The sequence below is a fragment of the Protopterus annectens genome, chromosome 17.part0 (genome assembly GCF_019279795.1).
Source record: "Protopterus annectens isolate FY-2018-M chromosome 17.part0, PAN1.0, whole genome shotgun sequence".
Taxonomy (NCBI): Eukaryota; Metazoa; Chordata; order Ceratodontiformes; family Protopteridae; genus Protopterus; species Protopterus annectens.
Window position 1 is genome coordinate 403351575 of NC_056751.1, and position 25553 is coordinate 403377127.

At 40.0% G+C, this 25553-nt stretch overlaps 1 protein-coding gene across 1 annotated transcript in view; it reads right to left on the reverse strand.

Annotated features, from left to right (window-relative positions):
• LOC122791765 overlaps positions 1–25553 on the reverse strand; it is a 373623-nt gene that overhangs the window by 19565 nt on the left and 328505 nt on the right. The gene's annotated exons all lie outside the window — the stretch shown is intronic.

Genomic DNA, 25553 nt, shown 5'->3' on the forward strand with positions numbered 1-25553 from the left:
GATTATTCTGTCCAGTAAGATGAACTGATTGCTGCCATAATCTATTGCAAGGCATATTGTCTAATTTACACTTTCTGCTTCACGCTCATTGCCACTTGTGAGTTGTTCATATACACAATATTTATCATAAAAATAATCACGTACTGGTATCTACAGCAAAATAAGAAAGGAAACAGTCCAGGTTTTCAAATATCGAACTTATTCAATAAACTTCATTATTTTGAACCTCCATAGTTCATAGGTGCTTACTAAGCTATTGATCTAGGAGGACCTTAAGAAGTTTAGCCTTATGTTCCAATTTTTTTCTAGCCTTTATATTTAATGTATGAGTAACCCAGAAGATTGGAACATATACTTATATGCCCTATCCATGAGGGACATAGTGCCAAACCAGGGGTGTCTTTGTGGTTTCCCATCCATTCATCCAAATTGCATTTGAAAAGAGTAAGAGAAGTACTTCACTTTACGTGGAATGAAAGACCATAAAAGCATATACTCTGTGATGTATATCTATCCCTTCAGTATGTCCTATTAATGTTGCAACATATACTCTGTGATGTATACCTATCCCTTCAGTATGTCCTAGTAATGTTGCAACATATACTCTGTGATGTATACCTATCCCTTCAGTATGTCCTAGTAATGTTGCAACATATACTCTGTGATGTATACCTATCCCTTCAGTATGTCCTAGTAATGTTGCAACATATACTCTGTGATGTATACCTATCCCTTCAGTATGTCCTAGTAATGTTGCAACATATACTCTGTGATGTATACCTATCCCTTCAGTATGTCCTAGTAATGTTGCAACATATACTCTGTGATGTATACCTATCCCTTCAGTATGTCCTAGTAATGTTGCAACATATACTCTGTGATGTATACCTATCCCTTCAGTATGTCCTAGTAATGTTGCAACATATACTCTGTGATGTATACCTATCCCTTCAGTATGTCCTAGTAATGTTGCAACATATACTCTGTGATGTATACCTATCCCTTCAGTATGTCCTAGTAATGTTGCAACATATACTCTGTGATGTATACCTATCCCTTCAGTATGTCCTAGTAATGTTGCAACATATACTCTGTGATGTATACCTATCCCTTCAGTATGTCCTAGTAATGTTGCAACATATACTCTGTGATGTATACCTATCCCTTCAGTATGTCCTAGTAATGTTGCAACATATACTCTGTGATGTATACCTATCCCTTCAGTATGTCCTAGTAATGTTGCAACATATACTCTGTGATGTATACCTATCCCTTCAGTATGTCCTAGTAATGTTGCAACATATACTCTGTGATGTATACCTATCCCTTCAGTATGTCCTAGTAATGTTGCAACATATACTCTGTGATGTATACCTATCCCTTCAGTATGTCCTAGTAATGTTGCAACATATACTCTGTGATGTATTACTATCCCTTCAGTATGTCCTAGTAATGTTGCAACATATACTCTGCGATGTATACCTATCCCTTCAGTATGTCCTAGTAATGTTGCAACATATACTCTGTGATGTATACCTATCCCTTCAGTATGTCCTAGTAATGTTGCAACATATACTCTGCGATGTATACCTATCCCTTCAGTATGTCCTAGTAATGTTGCAACATATACTCTGTGATGTATACCTATCCCTTCAGTATGTCCTAGTAATGTTGCAAAAGAGATTGCATCCCTTGAGTAGGTGTTCACACTACTATTGAACTTGTGATTCTGTACCAGATCTGAGAGTATGGGATTAGATAAGGCTCTGTGCACAAGGCAGAGGTCACCTCTTAGAAGCCTGTATAATACAGGAAAGAGGAACAAGGCTTTAAGATGGTCAGCATAGTTTTTATGATTCCTAAATCATAAGGCCCTTGATCTTTTTTTGTGATAAAGTGTTGTGGTTTTCACAGCTGTGACAAGTGTTTGGACAAGTACATACTGAAAGAGACATTATATTCAATAATTTGCCTAATTAGAGCTGAGTACAGCAGAATAATTCCCTGGATAAAGACACCATATACTTTTGGATATAAGCTGTGTGGTGAAGAAGGACTTACTTTCAATAGTGGATCTGTGGTGATCAAAGGACAGCCCTTTGGTGGCATAGGATCCCAGATTCCTGAGTATATGATCAGTTTTTGGGAGGGGGGTGTTTTCAGTGTGATTGTTACAAGGGAGGTCATCCTTGTCGAAGAATGCTATTATATATTTCTTGGCATTTAGTTTCAGTCCATTGTCTTACCATGAGCCATTTGATTGCCCAAGACCCTCTTGGAGGATCTTGGTGTCCTCTCAGGAATTTATGATGGCACCAAGTTTATAGTCATCTGCAAATTTGGCTAGCCATAAACCTTTAACATTTGCTTTGACCTCAGAGAAGTAAATGGTGAAAAGGATTGACCCAGAAACTGAACCCTGGGATACACCACTAGTGACAGATCTTTTGGATGAGGCAGAGCTGCCCACTCTAATTTCCTGAGTTCTATTTGTGAGCCAATTTGCTCTGCAGTGAGTTATACATGGATTTGCATTATGCTGGGAGTATTTATCTTTGATACCAAGTATGGGATGATGTCAAACACCTTGGTGAGGTCTAGATATGTGGTATGCACTGATCTGTCCTCGTCCACTGCCTCTATAGACATCTTGAAGAAATTAACCAGGTTAAGTTGATGGGATCTGCCCCTGATGAACCTAAAAGTGGCTTGTGCCAATTGTTTGCAGGGTACCTATGTCATTATTTATTAATTCCATACTGACCCTTTGGATAGTCTTACAGAAAAGGCTGGTCAGGCTTATGGGTCTGCAATTAACTGGATCCATTGATGCCCCTCCTTTGTGCAAGGGGGTGACTGTTGGAAAGTTCATATTAAATAGCTTGGGTCTATATTAGAACATCAAATGTTCTAGATATCAAATGCTCTAAAGAGTGAAAATGAGGACCTTGAAGTGCTTTATTCGAGATTGCAGTACAGTGAAGATCGGAATATGTGCCCTTTCCTCACTATAGTACGATCTTGGAGTTAAAATCTATATTTAGCAGGGGGTGTGGGGGTGCAGCCCCCCACAATAACGATTTTGAGGTCCTGCATTTTTGCTCTTTAGAGCGTTCGATATTTAGAAAATTCGATGTTCTAATATAGACCCAAATAGTTTCTGTTGGGCTGACCAGGAAGTAGCCTGGTATGTTAACCAGTCATATAGAAGTAGTGGTCTTGGCCTTGAATAGTGCCTTGAGGAAATTTCAGAGGGTGTCTATGTGGGCAAATGATTTGGGAATATAACACAGAGTGAAATCAGAGCTAAATTTGTCCACTAATAGACTGGGTATGTCCTCTGGGTCTGATAATCTGATGTCATTTCCTGTTAATTTTGCACAGTGCTGTGCATTATTTCTGAGGTCTCTAACATAGTTGAAAAATCCTTTGTGGTAATTTTTCAACTGGGTAGCTTGGTCTTGGTTGATTTGATAAGGGAGGGTATGAGGTTCTCTGTTTAGTTTGCTAAGAGTGGTTTTATTACCTTGAGAGTTAAGTTTATTTTTGTTTAAAATAAGTTTTTTTTTAATCCTTCACTTATAGGACTAACACCAGTAAGTATTACTAAGTCTGGTCAGAAAATTGTCCCAGACCATGCTGGTCTCCCCCCCCCCTCCCCACCTACAATGTACATAATCTGAAGACCATCTCCAGATCTCTTCTGACATGAAGACGTTAGCAGCTCTAAAACTGCCTTAGGCTATCTGTTTATTTTTCTTAGGTCTTAATATGTGTTTTCCTTTATTTTTGTACCTGGCTGTGCTTTAGATCTCCATTCAAGGTCAGTTTTCTCCTTTTCATATTTGGGATACTTTTTTTCAAAGAACATCTTTTTGCTTAGTTATCATCCATCTATCAGTTGCTACCCTCTCTGAATGTAAAATTGTAACTAGTGGTGAACTACAAGGAAAAGTAATTGGTTGCATCCTGTTTGTCATTTACTTTTCAAACATCCAGTCCAATATCCCATAAGTGTGGTTAACCATGTTTGCTGATGACTGCAAGCTTGGCGCTTTTATACATTTACCCACTGACACTAAACAGCTCCAGCAAGGGCTGGAATATACATATACTCTTTGCACTGAAAACAGTCTCAAGGTAAATGCAAAAATGTACAACATAGTAGCATTTGGCAAAAAAGCTGTTCCCATATCATATGTTTTAAATTGTACTCCTTTTCAGATAGACATAGTAAGAGACCTGGGTATTTACATGGACAATTCTTTCTCATTCAGTTATCATGTTTCTATCACAGTCAAGAAATCCTTCTATCTTGCCCAGCTAATTTCCAAGAGAATGTCTTCAAGATCCAAAGAAGTCATCTTCTCACTGTACTCTTTCCTTATCAAACCCATTGTTGAATATAAAACCTCCTTCTGTATGTATAAATCAAACAATATAGCTCAATTATAAATGCCTAGATTACCATGTAAATCAAAGGCATTAAATCTTATAAGTATTCCAATAGATTAGCACAATTATCAGACATATTTGCCTAGAGGCCAGTCAGAGATGGCTTGTGTCTTGCTTTATAGCCATGAAAGATCTAATCCTATTTGAGATTCTCTTTCTTTACAAAATCAGTGGCTCTATAAACACCAACATTAGGGACCTAAAGCTACATCAACAAATAAATATGATTCATTAGATCATAGGAGATTAGGGGTCTATATTAGAACATCGAACTTTCATAACTTTGAATGTTCTAATATCAATCCCTATTCAGTGAAAGCTGAAAACATTGAACATACAGAACAGCAAATTTTTTCCTAGGGAAAAAATTTGCTGTTCCAAAACACATACACACAACACAAGCACACCAAACAAACAGCAATCTACACACATACACCTAAAATCTTACACCTAACCCTACACTAAACTATACATACACCACTAACTATCCACTTACCTTAACCCACACCCTAGCCCTAAGGTCCGTCACTATCGCACACTCACCTCACCCGCACCCTACCCCTAACTCACCTACCCCACCCTAACCCTCACATCCACACAATCGCACACTTACCTGACCCACACCCTACCCTAACTCACCTAATCTGCCCTAACCCTCATGTCCACACAATCGCACACATACCTAACTCGCGCCCTAACCCTAACTCACCTAACCCTCCCTAACCGTCACGTCCACACAATCGCACACATACCTAACCTGCACCCTAACCCTAACTAACCTAACCTGTGCTCAATCGCACACTTACCTGAACCCGACCCATAACTTTCCACCACAGCACTGAAAATACCAAAGCAACAGAAACGGACAACAGAATTCTTTCCCTAGGAAAAATTTGACTTTCTGTAGCTTCGATATTTTCAGCTTTCGCTAAATAGGGGTCGATATTAGAACATTCGAAGTTTTGAAACTTCGATGTTCTAATATAGACCCGAGATTAGTAAGCTATTGACCTAGAGGTCATTTCAAGCCTAGACATTTCATCCCAATGTAATGCCATAGAAATGCTAGCCAATACCCAATATTGCATTTAGTAATGACTACCCATGTTGAGGAGGGTTGTGGGCAATATCCCCCAGTAAGAATTCACGGTGCCGCATCCACTCATCCAGGTACCTCTTGAACAGTGTCATAGAGGTGCTCTGTTTCAAATGAATTGATATCTTATTCCAAGGACACAGCAGTCACTGGGAGACAAACCTGTCCCTCCAGCTTGTCCTATTTAAGTCGCAGGCCATATTTAGGTCCCTGGAGTGGGTAGTTCTAGCCCCGTTTGATTAATGGATATGCAAGTTTATTAGATTTGGGTCTGAGATTGCCAGGCATAAGTTTCCCCTAAGAAGTCTATACAATGCAGAGTATAGTGACAAGGACTTTAGTCGGTCTGTGTAAGGCATGCACTGGAGTCCTTTGATCTTCTTTGTTAGAATCCTCTGTGGTCTCTCTAATTGCTGCAGGTGCTTAGTACTGTACATGCTGAATGGGGCATTATACTCAATTATGGGCCAGATTAGTGTCAAGTACAGAGGGATTATGACCTCTTTTGCTCTCGAGGTGATGCCTTTATTAATAAAGTGTGCTACATAGAAAGCCTTTCTTACTACATGAGACACATGGTGGTCAGAGTTAAGGTTGCAGTCAACTTGTGAACCCAGATCCCTGACCACTTTCTAGGTACTTAGGTATTGTTGTTGATTTAATAGTGTGAAGGGACATTGTTTGTGCTGAATGGAATGATGGTGCATTTCCTTTGCAGTCAGTCTGAGGCTGTGACTAAGAGACCAGTTGTTGGTCTACATATGGCCCTCCTGAAGTATACTGACATCATTTAGAGATTCAATAATTGCACCCAGTTTACAGTAATCCACCAACTTGGTCAGCCACAACCCTTTTGTTTTGACCTGAACATCTGAGATGTATATACCAAACAGCAGGGACCCCAGCAATGACCCCTGGTTCACCCCACTGGTGACAGGTCTGCTGGTTGATGTGGAGTCACCCACTTTGATAGTGTGTCCAGTTTGTGAGCCATTTGGCAAGCCATCTTACAAAAAGGGGTTTACATTCAGTTTGCTAAGTTTATCAATAATGCCTGAATGTGAGATTGTGTTGAAAGCCTTTGGCAAGTCCAGGTATGCTGTGTGCACAGATTTGCCATCATCAATGGCCCTGGTTACATTTTTGAAGAAATCTACCAGATTTAATTGGCAGGATCTGCCTTTGACAAAGCCGAATTGTGTTTGATCCAGGGTTTGGAGGTAACCTAGGTCTTTATTTATGAGGGCCATAATGATACTTTCCACGGCCTCACAGATGAGGCTAGTCAGGCTTATGGTTTGTAATTCCCTGGGTCTCTTGCTAGGCCACCTTTGTGGAGGGGAATAGCTGTTACTGTTCTCCATTCTGCAGGAACAAAGCCGCTGGTTAGGTTATGATTGAAAAGGGTACATAATGGTGGTGCTAGTTCATGTTTCAGCATTTTTAGAAGACAAACTGGGATGCCGTCTGGTCCCATAGAGGCTGTGTTTTTTGTATTGGGCGACTGTTGATGTGTCGTCTTTATATACTAACATTAATAAAAGATGGGGTATGGAGGCCATGAATAAAATGATGGGTAAAGGGCCACATACCATGTTTTTGATGTGTTTATTGGTGGTGCTGCGGTAGCATTGTCGCCTCACAGTAAGACACTGTCTGGTTCGATTCTCAGCTAGAGCGTTTTTTGCATGGACATGCGTGAATGGGTGTACCTTAGTTGAAGGTTGTGCGTCAGGCCTGGCAAGCCGGTAAGTAAAAATCAACTGCCAATCATTAGCGGACCGGAGTTTTGCTGTGGCGACCCCTAACCAGGAAAAGCCGAAAGACACAAAGTCTGACACACAATTATTTTATGTGGAAGAAGGACTTCTTTCTGCAAGTTAAGGGTAGTGCTATGGGGGCAGCTTTTGCTCCTACTTATGCAGTAATTTATATGGGTGAATTTGAAAAAAGAATTTATGTTTCAAAATTGTTTTTTTGTTAATAATGTTGTCTTTTACAGACGTTACATTGATGATCTTATTTTTGTTTGTAGGGGTGATGTTTTTCTGTTTGATAAGTTCATGGAAGATCTGATAACACACATGGGTTGAAATTTACTGCACAGAGTTCTCAAAAAAGTATATCATTTTGGATGTAGAATTTTATATAGGAAAGAATAATTTGGTTCAACATAAATCCTTTAGGAAACCAACTGCAGTTAACAACTTCTTGCATGCAAGCAGTATGCATCCTCCCCATCTAATTAAGGCTCTACCGGAAGGGGAATTTAAGAGAATTTTAAGGAATACCTTGGACCCGGATTTGTGAGATGAAGCTTGTGATGAAATTTTCACTAGGCTTTCATCCAGAGGGTATGAGAGGGCTGTACTTTCTGGTATTAAGATTATGTTATGTGGAGCTAAGGTTTTAAGATGGGGTGGTTATAATCATCATAGTCAGCCATCTGTTACATCTGTACAGGAAGATACATTTTTTTGTATCTAGATATTCTGATTTTTCAATGGTTGTGGAAAATATTCTTAGGGATCTGTGGCATGTTGTTTGTGATGACATACATTTTGGACATTTGTTCCCTAAGCGTATTATTTTTTCATATGGTAGGTATAATAATTTGAAAGAATTATTGAATAGAAAATTGGAATATTCGATTGACACTAATGTTGGCATGCGAAGTTGTGGTCGCTGTTTGGTTTGTCATAAGGTTAAGAATTTGCATGGAATGAAAATAAATGGTAAAAGGTATACAGCTTTTGAGAAATTTGATTGTTTGTCATCTGGGGTCATATATATTTTGGGGTGTGATTGTACTATACCCCTATGGTACATTGGACAAACCAGCAGGAAGGTTAAGGTCTGCATTCTGGAGCATTTGGGGGACATTAGGAGGGGTAATATGGACAGTCCTGTGGCCTCTCATTTTGTTAACATGCATAATGGTAATACAGATGGTTTTCTTATAGTGTATTGGCCAGACCACATTTTTGTGCAGATAATTTTAAGACTGAATTAAGTAGGTTAGAACATAAAATGATTTTAGGGTATCATACTCTATACCCTAGGGGAATTAATTTTGATAGTAGCATTATAGTATGAGTGTAGCATTTTGCTAAACATTTTGGTTCTATTTAAATTTTGAACTAATTTTGAACTAATTTATATGTTATAAATATATTTTCATACAGTTCAGCAATTTTGTTTACAGTTAATACTTTTTATATTTAATGAATGTATATAATTAATATGTATTGGTTTGTAAAAGTGTATGTTGATTGTGTGCACTAGGATAGTTGGAATTGTAAGGGTTAATGATATAATGATTTAATGATGAACTAATTGATGTGTGTATTTGTATGGTTATTTGTTCCACTGAAGGTGAATTGCCGAGGTACCAGGACGGATGTATTAAATGGAAAATCTTTTTCATCCTATTACTTGACTCCTTTGCTTTTTTGGTGTATTTTCAGCTTAGGTTATGATTGAAAAGGGTACATAATGGTGGTGCTAGTTCATGTTTCAGCATTTTTAGAAGACAGACTGGGATGCCGTCTGGTCCCATAGAGGCTGCGTTTTTTGCATTGGACAAGGCTTTGATGACCTGGTCTTCAGTTGTGTAGGGTGGTGGGGAGTTTGGGGGAAGATTTGTGATAAGTTTGGAGGAGATAAGAGAGTGAGTTTTTGCCAAACCTATCTGGTAGCAGTTTTGCTATCTCTGGGGGTCAGTGTGTGTGATACTGTTAGTCACTAGTTCTGTACATGCTCGTGTCCTACCTTTTATGTTACACATGTAGCTGTAAAAGGCCTTATGGTTATCCTTGGCTGTGCTTGCGAAGTTCTTCTCAAAAGAAGCCCTTAGAGGATTTGACAAGTTGTTGCATTTGCCTGTTGAGCCTGTTGAGGCTGAGGAGGATGCTTTTCTGTTATTGGGGTCTTGCCTTTGTTTGCATGGAAAGCAACTTTTTGCATTTATTGAAAAGTTTGTTGATGCTGGATGTCCACCATGGTGACTTGTTTTTACTTGGGGCTCTGACTTTGATTCTTTCTGGTACAGCCAAGTCTATACATTTATGCAAGTGATTGTACAGGGCTTTAGTGTAAGCTAAGGCGTAGTTACCAGTTCCAGGCGGGGGGGGGTGGGGTTTGGAATGCATCTATACCTTCACCTATGAGGGTGTAGTTTGGCTTGGTGAAGTTTTTTAGTCTGATTTTGCCCTTTGTGAGTTATGGTGCCAGCTCGAAATTAACCAATTTGTTGTCAGATTTAACTAATGAGGGCATCTGTTTGATATGTTGGTGAGGACCAGCTCTAGTATGTTTGTTCCTCTTTTGGGCTATGAACAATTTGTTCTAGGGTATCTGAGTTAACAAAATCAAGGGTGTTTTGCACTAGTGAGTTAGGGCTAGTGTAGGTTTCCCAGATGATGGTGGGATGATCACCCATAACCAGAGTGTTCGGTAATATTTGTATTATCTCCAGTTCGGTCACGTAGGCTTCACATCATGACCCATGGAGGGGGATCTATAACTGGCTATGACTTATACTGTAACCTGAACTTGGAGTAGCTCCATGGCATTGTCCAGTCTAACTAGATGGATGGTGAATTTATATCTAATATAGCTAGAAACACCACCTCCTTTAGTTCTCACATGTTCGTTTTCCTGTCTGAAGGTGTGGAAGGCATTGTATCTTCGCAAGGCTGGGGCACTGTCTGAGGTCTTAAATCAGGTTTCTGTGGCTGTGCAGACATCTACATCTTTCAGTGCTAGAACTGCTTCCAGGCTGTGCAGTTTTTGGTTTAAGCTCCTAGTGTTTAGCAGCATGACCCTTATTTTGTTATGACTGGCAAATTTCATGTCGGTAAGATTGTTTTTGAGACCTTGCCTAAAAAAGGCACACTGGGGGAGGCAACAGCCTTTGCCAGCAGCTAAAAGCCTAGAGGTGCAAGGTGCAAGGTGCAAACCTTCTCTGGAAAAGCAGCAAGGTTTGTCGATCATGGCTTCCCAGGCTGACAGGATCTGGATCCCTTTGAATGACACCAGAAACTAAGCCAATTATTGAAATCAATCATTTTTTGTTTATACTGTAGCATCCTTCTGGATGAGGGTAGTATGTTGCTCATGGCTAGGGTCATAACTGCCTGGGGCACATACTCAGAGAGCTCAGTCATGTCTGTCTTCATATAGTCCAGTGAGGTACATCTCAGGTCATTCACTCCAGCATGAATCATGAAACTTCATAATGGTACTTATAGCTGAAAGACCTGAGTGCATGCATGATCTGATGAATTCTGGCACTGGACAGGCAGCTGACCGTGACTTTCTCCTTGTCCAGCCTGGTGAGTGAGACATCCACATGTCTCACTATTGAGTCTCCAATGACAAGAAAATTTGTTTTTCGAGTGTTATGCTTTATGGGCTTGGTAGGTGAGACACTTGTGTTACTATGTGTCGTGGGTGCTGTAAGAACTGTGTTAGTTGTAGCAGTCTTGTGATTTGGAGGTCTCTGGTGTTTCAGTAAGTTCTTTGAGAGAACCTCTGCATATGTTAATTTTTGTGTTTGATGCATACTATGTGTATGAGTAGTGGTACTATGCGCATGAGTAGTGGTGGGTTGACAACCTCTTCAGTGTTACTGTTTTGAGTGCAAGAGACCATGGATTCAAGATTCTTGGTGTAGATACATCTCTCGCACTCTGTACTAGAGTGAGTTATTACTACAGGGTTGTCAGTGTACATGAGGCAATTGCTACACTGCCTCATGAGCCCCATGTCTACATGGTTAGCAAAAGAAACAAGGGTAGTCCAACTGTCCATAATGCTAGGTTGAAGACTGTTATCACAAAGAGGGGGCTTTCTGGATTGATCAAAGAGGAACTCAGTGGATGGATATTTCTACTGAGGGAGGTTTGCTGGTAATTTAATAGGTCATAGGTCACTATCAGTATTTCTTTGACCAGGAAAGTACTAAGGATGAGGGCTACACTAATCTGCTACAGCTGTATCCAAGGGAAAAATTGTTGAATTTATCTGTCTGGCTATGCTGTACAATTGCGCAGCAATGAGGTGTGCTGCATGGTGCACAAACAAGCAGAAACCTGCTCATTAGCAGGGTATAAATGCTTAATAGCAGAAGCTAAAAACTTGAAAACAAAACTTTAAAAAGGTTCAAAAGGACCAATGAGGAAGTTTACTGCAAGCACTAGTCCAATCACCCTTCATCAAAGAGGTTCCAGTCAGCACACTCCTCTCACTAGAGTGCAGAAAGGCCCATTCCAATCAAAGATAGCCAAAGCACAAATAATCTCAGAATAAACAGACACTACATACAGACACAGATGCAGCAAACCTGTGTCTGGACTATGCTACAGCTACTAGCTACCCTAGTTTTGGCGGGAAACACTAGAGAATGTTTTAACCCAGCAGGAAAATAGCAGTGAGACAATAAAAATATGTTTAATACAGCAAGAAGAATCTACAGAATGTTTTAAACAGCTAACAAATCAGTGAATCAGCTATTTTAACACTGTTTGGTGAGAAAACCAGAACAAGCAGAACAGATTGCTTTGCATCAATGAAAAGTACTGGCAAATACTTAACAGTGAAAATAGCAAAAACAGCTTTGTAAACAGTGAAAACAGCAATAAAATATGTTTTAACAGGACAGTAAGGCAGACAATCGCTGTATAACAGTGTAGTTTAGTACACAGTATAAAAGTAGGTGGCAGGCAATAAAAAGTGCAGTAAGTAGTATAAATAAACAAAAAAAAACAGGCAACACAGTTTTTGGGAAGCTCAGCAGCGTGTAGTTGTTATCTGGTATCTCTGCTTAGAGTTGTAGCTGGTAACCCCCTCAGTTCAGCTTCGTACAAATAAGCAGAAACCTGCTCTAACTCAAGCAGAAACCTTCTCTGACTCGATGTATTCCATTCTATAGCATAAGTTACTACTACAAGATAAAATAATACTACTTAGTCTTGATGATTGGATGAACAGGCACAAATTTACCCCTGGATGTTTATGTATATCCCTGCTCAATTTGGGAAGAAGGCACTATTAAATGCTTGAAAAGGGAGGCATAAACTTTTAAGTGTCACTACACTTTCTTTTTTTTGTGTAGTACTAACACTGAGGAGAGGGAGAAAATGAGGTAAGGAGTGGACAGTGTGAGGAGAGAGTTATAGATACCTTGTCAGTCAGCTTGTTTTTGAATAGATGTTCAAATAGTAGTTATTTGAAATTGGTAGATTCGAGTGTGTTTGGAGGGTGTGGGGTAGGCACTTCCATAATTTGGCTATCTGATTTGAGCATAGGGCTTTACAGTGAGTGTTGTTAGCTTTGTTTACTGTGAGAAAGTTTCTGTCTGCAGATCTTAGACTTTGTAGGCATGAGTAGGGAACAACAAGTTCCTTGAGGGATGGGCAGTTGTCAGGATGGAAGATGATATTGTGTGTGAATTTAAGTTGGTAGAGCTGGAGAAGATTAGGTAGCTTGAACCAATTTAATTTATGTAGAGCAATACAATGGTGGGTTTCGTGGGGATGGTTGGCTGTGAAATGGGCTATTTTGTTGTAGCAAGTTTCCAGTTTGGCTAAGTCTGATTATTTTAAGTTGGTAAAGAGGGAGAAAGCATAAAAGAACATAGACAGGAGGAAGGTTCTGGATATGACTAGTCTGGTATTGTCAATGAGAAATGGCTTGCTTCTGTACAGTGAGCCAAGTTTGATGTGAACTTTCTTAATTGTGATGGTTATGTGTTGATCAAATCTGAGTTTGTCGTCGATGGTCATGCTGAGGAGTTTTGTATGCTCATCTGGTTGGATGACTGTGTTGTCTGCTGAGAGAATGGTGAAAGGAGGGGTGGTAGATGATTGTTTGCTACTGGTAAATGATTGTTTGCTACTGGTAAATAGCATTAACTGTGTCTTTTTTGGGGTTGAGGATTAGTTGTAATTTACTTAGATGTGTTTCAATATCATTAAAAACTTGTTGGGCTATTATTTCGAGGTCTGGTAAGGTATCTTTTGAACAGATTAAAGTTAAATTGTCTGCATAATGAACGTTATTAGCGTGTGTTGTGTATGAGGCTAGATCATTAGAGAAGATGGTGAAAAGAAGGGATCCTAGTATGGATCCTTCGGGGACTCTGACTGAGACTGGCAGAAATGGTGAGTTTGGATTTCCATCATACTGCTTGTTGTCTGTCAGAAAGATCACTTAGGCACCAGGAGAGAGAAGTCTTTGATAGGTTTAGTGAGGCAAGAGTGTTAAGGAGTTACTGATGGGAGACATTGTCAAATGCTTTTGACATGTCTATGAAGATTGATGCTACTTGCTGGTTTGAATTTATCAGTTGGTTGATGGTGTTAGAGAACATAATTAAGGCTGTGGTGGTGCTGTGTTTCAGTCTGAAATTGTGTTGGGAGAGAGAGAGATAAGGTTGTGAAATAGCAGGTACTGTAGTAATTGAGCATGTATACATTTTTCCATAATTCTGACACAGAGGGAAAGGATGGCTATGGTTCTGTTTAATTCTGTTGATGATCCTCCTTTATATAGAAGGATGATATAGGAAATTTTCCATAATTTTGGCATATATTGTTCTGCTATAGACCTATTTATCAGAATGGAGATAGGCAGAGCTATGGCATCAACTGAAAGTTTGAGGTACACATTGGGGAGTTGGTCAGCTGCTAAGGAAGAAGGTTGCATTTTTTTCATCATCATTCTTATGGTGTTAGTTGGGACAGGTTTTAGGTCAAAAGAGTTGTTGTTAGTTTCCTCATTAGGTGGAAGAGATGTTGGGGTGGAATTGTTCCCTGTAACTAAGGAGAGGATGGTGTTTATAGAGTAGGTGTTGATTTGTGAGGCAATACTCATGCTTTGGTTATTGGTTGTTGTTTCTGGGGCTGTGGCTTTACCTGGGTGGAGGAGAGAGCTAATTGCCTGCCAGAACTTTTTGGGATTGTTTTCATATTTGTTTTGCATACTGTAGATATATAATATGTTTTTTGTCTAATATGAGTTGTTTTTTTTTTTTTTGATTGTGGAGCTGCTGTAATACTAACAGAGTTTTGTTGTCTTTTTATTTTCTGGTATTGAAACCAGGTTCTGTTCCTTAGTTTTTGAAGTTTAATGGTTTCATAGGTTCATAGCTGTGTATTGGGCTAATGGCCCTGGAGCCTTTACAATCCTAGCTCATAGAATTACCCTGGCATCATGCTACCTGACCTTAGTTCCCAGTGCCACTGTCGAGTAGAGTCACTGGAGTGATCCCCAGGGTGAATTTTCTATTTCCTATTCACTCATCAAGATTTCTCTTAATGAGGGCCTGTGAGATTCTCTATTTGGCATGTATAGGAAGTCTATTCCATAGCATGGGCAATCTCTGGGTTATAAACCTGTCCCTCCAGCACATTCTGTTGATTGTGGTAATGAAGTTGAGATCACTGGAGCATGTGGTACAGAGGGATTGGGATTTCTTTAGATGTAGCATTTGTAACAGAGCTGGGTCAGATATGGCTTTGTAAGTCAAGCAGAGATTGCCTCTAAGTAGGCGATATGAGACAGAGAATAGTTGGAGGTTTTTGAGTCTGTCCATATAGAACAAGTGTTTAAGGCCTAGAATCCTCTTTGTGAGGCACTTTTACGGCCTTCCCAGTTGTTGCAGGTGTCTAGTGAGGTTCAAGCCAAATGGGGCATTTTACTCGATGATTGGTCTAATGGGGAAGAGTAGAGGGAGACAATGACCTCTTTCTTCCTGAATGCAAAACCCTTAGTAATGAGATGTGCTACATAGAAGGACTTTCTGACCACAGAGGCAATGTGGTGGTCAAAAGAAAGGTCGCTGTCAACCTGTGTTCCCAGATCTCTTATAACGCCTTTTGTATTGAGTGTACTACGATCAATGTGGTAATTCATGGGAACTGTTTTTTTCCCAAAGGGGATGCCGACACATTTTTTTGGCATTGAGCTTAAGGCCATGGTTCTGACACCAGTCTTTGGTCTCAGTAAGGCATTTCTGTAGGATGTCAACATCACTTGGGAAGTTAAAAATAGCTCCCAACTTGCAATCGTCTGTGAACTTTGTCAGCCAGAGTCCCTTTGTTTTGGCCTGGACTTCAGAGAAGTAGATAGCAAACAGGAGAGGACCCAGGACCGAACCCTGTGGGACTCCACTCGTGACTGGTCGGCAGTCTGACTTGGAGTCAGCTACTTTCACATGGTGGGTTCTATTTGTGAGGCAATTTGCAACCCGCCTAGGGATATAGGAGTTGATGCCTAGCTTAGTGAGTTTTTCTATGATTCCTGAGTGGGGAATGGTATCAAAAGCCTTGGCCAGATCAAGGTAGGCTATATGAACCATCTTGCCTTCATCCACAGCTCCGGAGACTGACTCAAAGAAGTCGACCAAGTTTAGCAGGCATGATCTACCCTTCAAATAACCAAACTGTGTGGGATCCAGAGTTTGGAGATTCCCTATATCCTTGTTTATTAGGTCCATGATGATGCATTCCATAGCTTTGCATATCACACTCGTCAGGCTAATGGGGCAATAGTTCCCAGGGTCTGTAGTCACTCCTCCTTTGTGGAGAGGGATGACTGCAGCAGTGCACCATTTGGTAGGGACAAAGCCTGAGATGAGGCTGTGATTGAACAGGGCACACAGGTGAGATACCAGTTCACTCTGTAGTTCATGTAGAACACAGCCAGGGATATTGTCAGGTCCCATAGAAGCTGTATTCTTGGCCTTGGGCAGTGCTGTTTTAACCTGTGCAGCAGTAATACTGGGTGCCTGGCAATCTACTGGTATTGTGATTGGTCCTTTGGCACTGAATCTGTCGGCCAGTATATTGGCAATATCTGTTGGCTCTGTATAGGAGGTACCATTGTGCAGTAGCTCAGAGCAAATCTGGGTATTGCCATGGAGATTCTTTACATAACTATAGAAGGCCTTGTGGTTGTCTTTACTATCTGCTGCAATTCTGTTTTCATAGCTAGCTGTAGAGGATTTGATGAGGGATCTCAACTTTTTATTGAGGCTGATAAGGGAGTTTTTCCAGTCTTAGGACTTCACCTTATTCCACATCAGTTTCTTCCTTCTGTTATAGAGTTTGTTTATTGCAGGGAACCAGCAGATTGGCTTACTTTTTTTGGAGGAGAGCATCTTGATTTTATTAAGTATGGCGGGATCCATGCATTTGTGTACGTATTCGTACAATGCATTGGTGTATGATTCGGCAGCCATGCAACGATTGTCCATTTGCCTGGGTGCTGTGAAGTTAGCCACCTTTGTTTTTAGGAGCCCAAAGTTAGCTTTGGAGAAGTTTTTCATGGTGGTTACCTTTGCGGGGGGTGGGGTGGGAAGGATGTGGATTTCCAAGGTGATTAGTTTGTGGTCAGATCTAACCAGGGAGGAGTTAACTATTGGTCTAGAGCAACAGTTGCCCATGTTAGTAACGATCAGGTCAAGGATGTTGCTACCTCTTGTGGGGGTAAGAACGAGCTGGTCCAGGGCATTGGAATTAATGAATTCCAGGAAATGTTGGGCAAGTGTATTGGTGCATGAGTAGTTTTTCCAGTTAATGGAGGGGAAGTTGAAGTCGCTCAGTATGAGAGTGTTAAGTTGGACCCTAATATTCTCCAGGGTGATTAGGAATGTGGAGTGTGAGTCTTGGGACATGGTTGGGGACTTACAGCAGGCTACAACCGGAATCACTATCTTACCCAATGTTAGCTGCACTTGACGTATCTCTGATGTGTTATGTTGGGCTAGCAGTCTGGAGGTGTGTGCATCCTTTATGAATATGGAAACACCACCGCCTTTAGAGCTTCAGTCCAAGTTCTGGGGCCGAAAGGTGTGGAATGAGTTATAGCCTGGTAGGGCAGGGGTGCTTTCTGCTGCCTTGAACCAGGTCTCTGTTACAGCACAAATGTTGATGCTCTCCATTTTAAAGAGTGCTTCAATCGAGTGAATTTTGAGATTTAAACTTCTAGCATTGAGCAGCATGACCCTCAGACTGCATTTGTTTGCAGCTGTTATGGTGGTAATTTGGTCTTTGGAACACCACCTAAAAAAGGCACTATATGGGTGTCAAGAGCCTTGGCCAGTATCCTGAAGCCCAGCGGTGACAGATTCAGGCCATCTCTGGCAAAGCATTGAGGTCTGTCAATCATGTCATCCCAGACAGACAGATACTGGATCCCCTTAGAATGACACCAGGAACTTAGCCAATTGTTGAAATCAGTCATTTTCTGCTTGTACTGTGGTATTATTCTGGGTGATGGTAGGATGCAGCTTAGGGCTAGGGTCATATACGCCTGGACTACATAATCCGAGAGCTCCTCCGTGTCTCTTTTCATGTAGTCCAGAGAGGTACATCTCAGGTCATTCACACCCACATGTACAATGACAGAGTCATATTTGTACCTGTTGTTGAGGGACCTGAATGCATGCGTTATGTGGTGGATCCTGGCACATGACAGTCAGATGACTGTTACTTTCTCCTTATTCAACCTAGTGAGTGGGACATCAGTGTGCCTCACTATCAAGTGACCTATCACTAGTGTGTTGGGCATGTTGTTTTGCCTTAGGGGCTTTAGTTGAGTGGCACACTGTTTAGGAGAGTTATGTGTCACATGATTATTGTTGTGTTGTGGTGGTTGACTGCATTTCTGCCTTGGAGGTCTCTGCTGTTTGCGTAGATTTTTATTGAGAGCCTCCATGAAGGTGGGAGTGTGGTTTGTGTTTTTATGTGAAGGCAGTGTGGTATATGTTCTGGAGGGCTATGTGTTCCATGTGTGGTGCAAGTGTTGATCTTCTCCTCTTGACCAGCTATTCTGGTCTTGGCTGGAGAGTGTGTGGCTTCCAATTTGGATATATAAGTGCATCTCTCACAAGCCTGAGTGTTGGCAGGTAAGAGGAGAGGGTTGTTGGTGTACATGAAGCAGTTGCTACATTACCTCAGGATGCCCAAGTTCACCAGGTTAATAGGAAAAAAGCACAGGAAACTGAACTTTAGACATACCTGGAGTGGTGGTCATTAATAATAAGTACTGGAGTTGTTTCTTTGTAGAATGTTTAGTGCTGGTAGCACTTTTGTGTGCTACAATAATTGCTACAAGAAGTCTGGTAAAGTGCTAGACTAATAAGCTCGTAAAAGTGCAAGAGAGGAGAGAACTAGCAGATCTAAGGGAAAAATTGAAGAGCAGACTTTGGCACTGCTCAGAAGCTTGCAAACAGTCTTGGATACAGCAAATCTGTATCTGGACTAGACTAGTTACAGAAAAGGTGGGAAACAAGTGCAAACATGAGCTTTTAAACCAGAAAGTTGAAAGAGATGGAAGAACTGCCCAAACAGCCAATAAACTACAATTTCTGGGCCAGAAACCACTCCTCTTGTGGTAGATAGGCTACCTAGTACTTACCACTCCCACTGACAAGATAGAAGGCTTCCCGCCAACACAGAAAGGCTTGGGGGGGGGCTCAGAAGCTTACAAACAGTCATGGATACAGCAAATATGTATCTGGACTAGACTAGTTATAGGAAATGTGGGAAACAAGTCCAAATGCAGGCTTTTAAACCAGAAAGTTGAAAGAGATGGAAAAAATTACCCAACGGCCAATAAACTACAATTTCTGGGCCAGAAACCACTCTTGTGGTCGATAGACTACCTAGTGCTTACCACTCCCACTGAAAAGCTAGAAGGCTCCCCTCCAACACAGAAAGGCTTGGGGGGCACAGAAGCTTACAAATAGTCCTGGATACCGTAAATCTGTATCTGGACTTGACTAGTTACAGGAAAGGCAGGAAACAAGCTTAGAATTTTTTTTTTACAAAAAAAGCAGCTAAAAGACACTGAAAACAGTTCAAGTACAGTGCAAGCTATCAAACTTGAGTGTGTAGCAATATTAAAGAAAATACAGTTTAAGTATATGTAATTTATTCAAACTGTATTCTGAACTGAATTGAATTATTGTTTTATTCAACTCTGAACAGTAAAAAAGTGTCAAAATAGCTGAGAAGCACACTCAGTCAGAACACAAGGAGATTCTAGCAAAATTTTTTTCAGTAAAGTGGAAAGGGAGAAAAGAGAAACAGCAAATAATTGAAGGTTAAGGACATAAGTGGGTTGGCCTTCTCAAATGTTTTCTCTGTATTAGGTAGGATGAGCTAATGACACTAGACTGGGATAGAGCTGGGATAGAGCTGAACAGATGGGAATGGTAGGTGTGTCTGAAATCAAAGTATGATCTCACTGTACTCGGTTGAGTGAGCAAATAAGATGGACCCAGGAGGAGTGTTCAAACAGAAATTTACAGGAGGGGCAGGCAATTCCACAGCCACCAAGATTAATACCACAAGAAGAACAGGGAGGTAGGACAGGAAACTAACTGCAGAGAGACAGAGAGAACACAATATTCAATGAAACAAATAAATAAACAGAAAAATAAAATACAGTACAATCTTTAACACTGCAAGTTTGTATTTAACTCAGCTTGTAATACAGTTGATTGTAGGTATATAGCAGTGAGCCTCCGCAAAGGTGAGTGTGTGCTTTGTGGTTTTATGTGAAGCAGTGCTGGTGTGTGTTCTGGAAGGTTATGTGTTCCATGTTGTGTGGTGCAAGTGTTGATCTTCTCCTCTTGACCAGCTATTCCAGTCTTGGCTGGAGAGTGCGTGGCTTCCAATTTGGATATATAAGTGCATCTCTCATAAGCCTGAGTGTTGGCGGGTAAGATGAGAAGGTTGTCAGTGTAGATGAGGCAGTTGCTATATTGCCTCAGGATGCCCACGTTCACCAGGTTAATAGGAGAAAGCACAGGGAACTGACCTTTACACATGCCTGGAGGGGGGCATTAATAATAAGTACTAGATCTGTTTCCTTGTAGAATGTTTAGTGCTGGTAGCACTTTTGTGTGCTACAATAATTGCTACAAGAAGTCTGGTAAAGTGCTAGACTAATAAGCTTGTAAAAGTTCAGGATAGGAGATAACTAGCAGATCTAAGGGAAAAATTGAAGAGCAGACTTTGGCACCACTCAGAAGCTTACAAACAGTCCTGGATACAGCAAATCTATACCTGGACTAGACTAGTTACAGAAAAGGTGGGAAACAAGCGCAAACATGGGCTTTTAAACCAGAAAGTTGAAAGAGATGGAAAAACTGCCCATACGGCCAATAAACTACACTTTCTGGGCCAGAAACTACTCCTCTTGTGGTAGATAGACTACCTAGTGCTTACCACTCCCACTGATAAGCTAGAAGGCTTTCCTCCAACACAGAAAGACTTGGGGGACTCAGATGTTTACATACAATCCTGGATACAGCAAAGATGTATCTGAACTAGACTAGTTACAGGAAAGGTGGGAAAATTGCAAACTTGGGCTTTTAGACCAGAAAATTGAAAGAGATACATAGAACTGCATAAATGGCCAATAAACTACAATTTCTGGGCCAGAAACCACTCATCTTGTGGTAGATAGGCTACCTAGTGCTTACCACTCCCACTGATAAGCTAGAAGGCTTCCCGGGCTCAGAAGCTTACATACAGTCCTGGATACAGCAAATCTGTATCTGGACTAGACTAGTTACAGGAAAGGTGGGAAAATTGCAAATGTGGGTTTTTAGACCAGAAAGTTGAAAGAGATGGAAAAGCTGCCCAAACAGCCAATAAACTACAATTTCTGGGCCAGAAACCACTCCTCTTGTGGTAGATAGGCTACCTAGTGTTTACCATTCCCACTGACAAGCTAAAAGGCTTCCCTCCAACACAGAAAGGCTTGGGGGGCTCAGAAGCTTACAAACAGTCCTGAATACAGCAAATCTGTATCCGGACTAGACTAGTTATAGGAAAGGTGGGAAACAAGCACAAATGAGGCGTTTAAACCAGAAAGTTGAAAGAGATGGAAAAAATTACCCAAACAGCCAATAAACTACAATTTCTGTGCCAGAAACCACTCTTGTGGTAGATAGGCTACCTAGTGCTTACCACTCCCACTGATAAGCTAGAAGGCTTCCCTCCAACACAGAAAGGCTTGGGAGGCTCAGAAGCTTACAAACAATCCTGGATACAGCAAATCTGTATCTGGCTAGACTAGTTACAGGAAAGGCAAGAAACAAGCTTAGATTTTTTTTTACAGAAAAGCAGCTAAAAGAGCACTAAAAACAATTAAAGTACAGTGCAAGCTATCACACTTGAGTGTGTAGCAATACTAAAAGCAAATATAGTTTAAGTATATGTAATTTATTCAAACTGTTTTCTGAACTGAATTCAGTTACTGTTTTATTCAACTCTGAACAGTTAAAATGTGCCAAAATAGCTGAGAAGCACACTCAGTCAGAACACAAAGAGATTCTAGCAAAGTTTTTTTTTTTACTAAAGTGGAAAGGGAGAAAAGAGAAACAGAAGATAATTCAAGGTTAAGGACATAAGTGGGTTGGCCTTCTCAAATGTTCTCTCTGTATTAGGTAGAATGAGCTAATGACACTAGACTGGGATAGAGCTGGGATAGAGCTGAACCGATGGGACTGGTAGGAGTGTCTTAAATCAAAATATGATCTTACTGTACTCGGTTTAGTGAGCAAATGGGATGGACCCAGGAGGAGTGTTCAAACAGAAATTTACAGGAGGGGCAGGCAATTCCAAAACCACCAAGAGTAATACCACAACAAGAACAGGGAGGGAGGGAGGGCAGGAAACTAACTGCAGAGAGACAGAGACCACAATTTTCAGTGAAACAAATAAATAAACAGAGCAATCTCTTATTTTTAACATGGCATGTATGAGTTGATGCTAAGCTATTTAGAATAGCTAGAAATGTGTCACTGAAGTATGTTACGGCCTGGTCAAGTTGGAAATGATGGAGTGGTGTCCAGTTACATGTATTGAGCATGTCTATGAATGCTTCATTGGAGAAGATTTTGGTATGTCGTATGACTTTGTAAACTATGGTTCTGGGTGGGTTGAGCTGATGATGGATTAAGTAGGTAGGTCTATGGTCACTTAAATTATTTGGAAGGCATCCGGAGAGATAGTTGTGGGTGGTACTGTTAATAAGTGACCAGTCTAAGATAGATTCCCTTTTGCTATGTTTATCTATTTGAGTGATAAACTGTATAGTTTGGGAGAAACCATGTAGATTTATGAAGGTGGAGGGGTTATCACCAATGCAAGTGTTCCAGTCTAAGTTGAACTTACCTCTGATAATGATTTCATGGGTGTAGGTTGAGGCTGTCCAGGCTATGATTTTCTCAAAGGCACTGGGATTATTGTCAGGTGGTATGTAAGTGGCTGTTATAGTAATTTTTTTCTTTGGGTTGATTCTGAGCCTTGTTGCTAGGACTTCAAAGTTGTTATCATAAGGGTGTTTGATGGGTAGGTAGTCTATGCTTAGATTAACTTTGTAGAAGATTGCAACCCTGCCTCCCTTCCTCATCCTGTTTAACATGTGTATGCAATAACCTTGAAGGAGTATGTCTGGGTCTCTTATATGGGGTTTTAGCCAAGTTTCTGTTGCTATAGGAATGTCTGCTGAGTATTGTGCAATGACTGCATAGAAGTCTGGGGTTTTCTTAACTAGACTTCTAAGGTTCCTGTTAAGAATGAGAAGGACTAAAGTTTTAATGTGAGGAAGGGGTGTAATGGTAGGCATGATGGAATATTGTGTAGTATGTGGCCTGGGATTGGGGTGTATATCACCACTACAGAGAATATGTGAATATACATGCATGTTTGTGTGACTGTTTGGAGAGTATGTGAAGGTGTTTGCTGAAGTGGTTAGTAGTATTGCTGACAGCTACATGTTTGAAGTAGAAGTATGCAGTAGGTGTGTGATTGTAGAGTTGGGAGGAGATGGTAAGGTAGGAGAGGGATGAGTGGATACTATTAGTATAATATAGTGTGGGGCTATGGTCATGTTGTATCTGTAAGTGAGTGTAGGATGTTAGATATTATGCAGATAGCAGTAGGTTATAGAGTGTGGGCAGGAGAAAGAGCATGGTGTGTATTCTTTGTTTTGAAATGTTAGGTTAGCTGGATTTGTGATAAAGAAGATGTAGGGACAGAGGGGTGTTTGGTGTAGTATGGTGGGAGTAGAGTTATTAAAAGGCGAATGGATGGTGCAAAAATGAACTGATAAACAAAGTACAAGCACCAAATTCCCAGCGCACAGTACCTCAATTAGGGCTGCAAGATGTATATATAATTGTAGTCAGACACAAAGAATATTCCAAATAGCAGCAACTTTAATCCAACACAGCAGCAACAGTACGTAGGAACAAATACACCACACGTTTCATCCACAACTTCTTCAGAATGACTACACAGCCTAGGAATAACATTTAAATACACTAATTAAATTCAAACTGACCTATGAGAACCATTTACTTTGAATAAATTAATTAATTACAAAATGTATATATTAAAAACCAAAGTCATTTTAAAAATATTAAAAACTTTAGAAACATTGTTACTTTGTTTATACAATACAGAATAAACTCATAAATACATAAAAAATTATTCATTCCACAGTGTAAAACAAATATGTTTAGGTTGCTTGTAGATATTAAAATGTTTATTAGGAAGAAAAATTTGGAACTATTCTTTAAAGGACAACATTTGACAATGGGTCCAAGTGAATTAGTACGAAAGAGTAATTTTAACCCACCCCTACATCCTCAACTAAAAAACTTTGAATTATCATTAGAAAAAGAATTAAGAAATGGTTTAAGAAAGGAATATATATGGCCAAACCTTACTAAAAGTGAAGAAGACATTTTATTAACCTTAAGTATTGACAAAGAAGTTTGTATTATGAAACCTGATAAGGGGGGTGGGGTGGTTTTCATGGATCGTAACATGTATGCAGGAAAGATGTTGAACCTATTACATGATGTAGAAAAGTATAGTGTTACTTCAATTAATGAGATTAATGTTGCGTACAAAAGAATATATGTTGTACTGAATGATCTATTGTTCGATGGTTTGATTGACCTAAAGACTTACAAATATTTACATGTGGAGAAGCCTAGGATTCCAACAGTTTTTGGAATCCCTAAGGTGCACAAAGACCAAATGGACCCTCCCCTTAGACTTATTGTCGCTGGAAATGGATCAGTTACAGCCCCTCTTGCCAAGTATATAGATCTTAAAATTAAGCATATAATTGATGAGAATGAAAACATCTTAAAGGATTCTTGGCATTTTCTTAGTAAAATAAAACCCCATTTGTATGATGAGACCACTGGCTTTGGTACATTAGATGTTGTAGACTTATTCACCAATATACCTCATGATACGGGTTTAGCCTGGTTTGAAGAAATGTTATTACCCCTCAAAAGAATCTCCCAAAATGAATTTAGAACTATTTTAATCTTAATGGAAATAGTATTGAAAAACAATTTTTTATTTTTTGAAGGAGAATATTACAGGCAAACCAAGCGGGTGGCGATGGGGGCACATTGTGCACCAACTTATGCCAACATTATTATGGCTTACTGGGAGAATAAATACATTTTGATACCAAGGTTTGAAAACAAGTGGACACTATATGTTAGGTTCCTTGATGATTTATGCTTTTTGTGGAAGGGCACTTCTGATGGGTTTGAACTTTTTGTAAATTATGTAAATAGTACCACAAACTTTCTAAAATTCACTAGTTATTTTTCCAATACTAATGTGAATTATTTAGATGTATTTTGGAGAAAAATGGTCAGTGTTTTGTATCAAGTGTGTATAGGAAGAAAACTTTTTCCAATACCTACTTACATTTCTCAAGTTCTCACCCATTTTTTCAGAAAAGAAGTGTTTTAAAAGGACAAGTAGTGAGAATATGTAGAATGACTTCTGATGATCTTCTGTTTTTAAAAGAATGTGAAAATCTGAAGTCTATGTTTTTGGATAGGGCTTATCCTATAGAATTGATTGATCAAACACTGCATGAGGTACTAGAAGGAAGAGAGGGAAGATTTGCACCTATATTAGGTAAAGTTTTAAGTGAGACA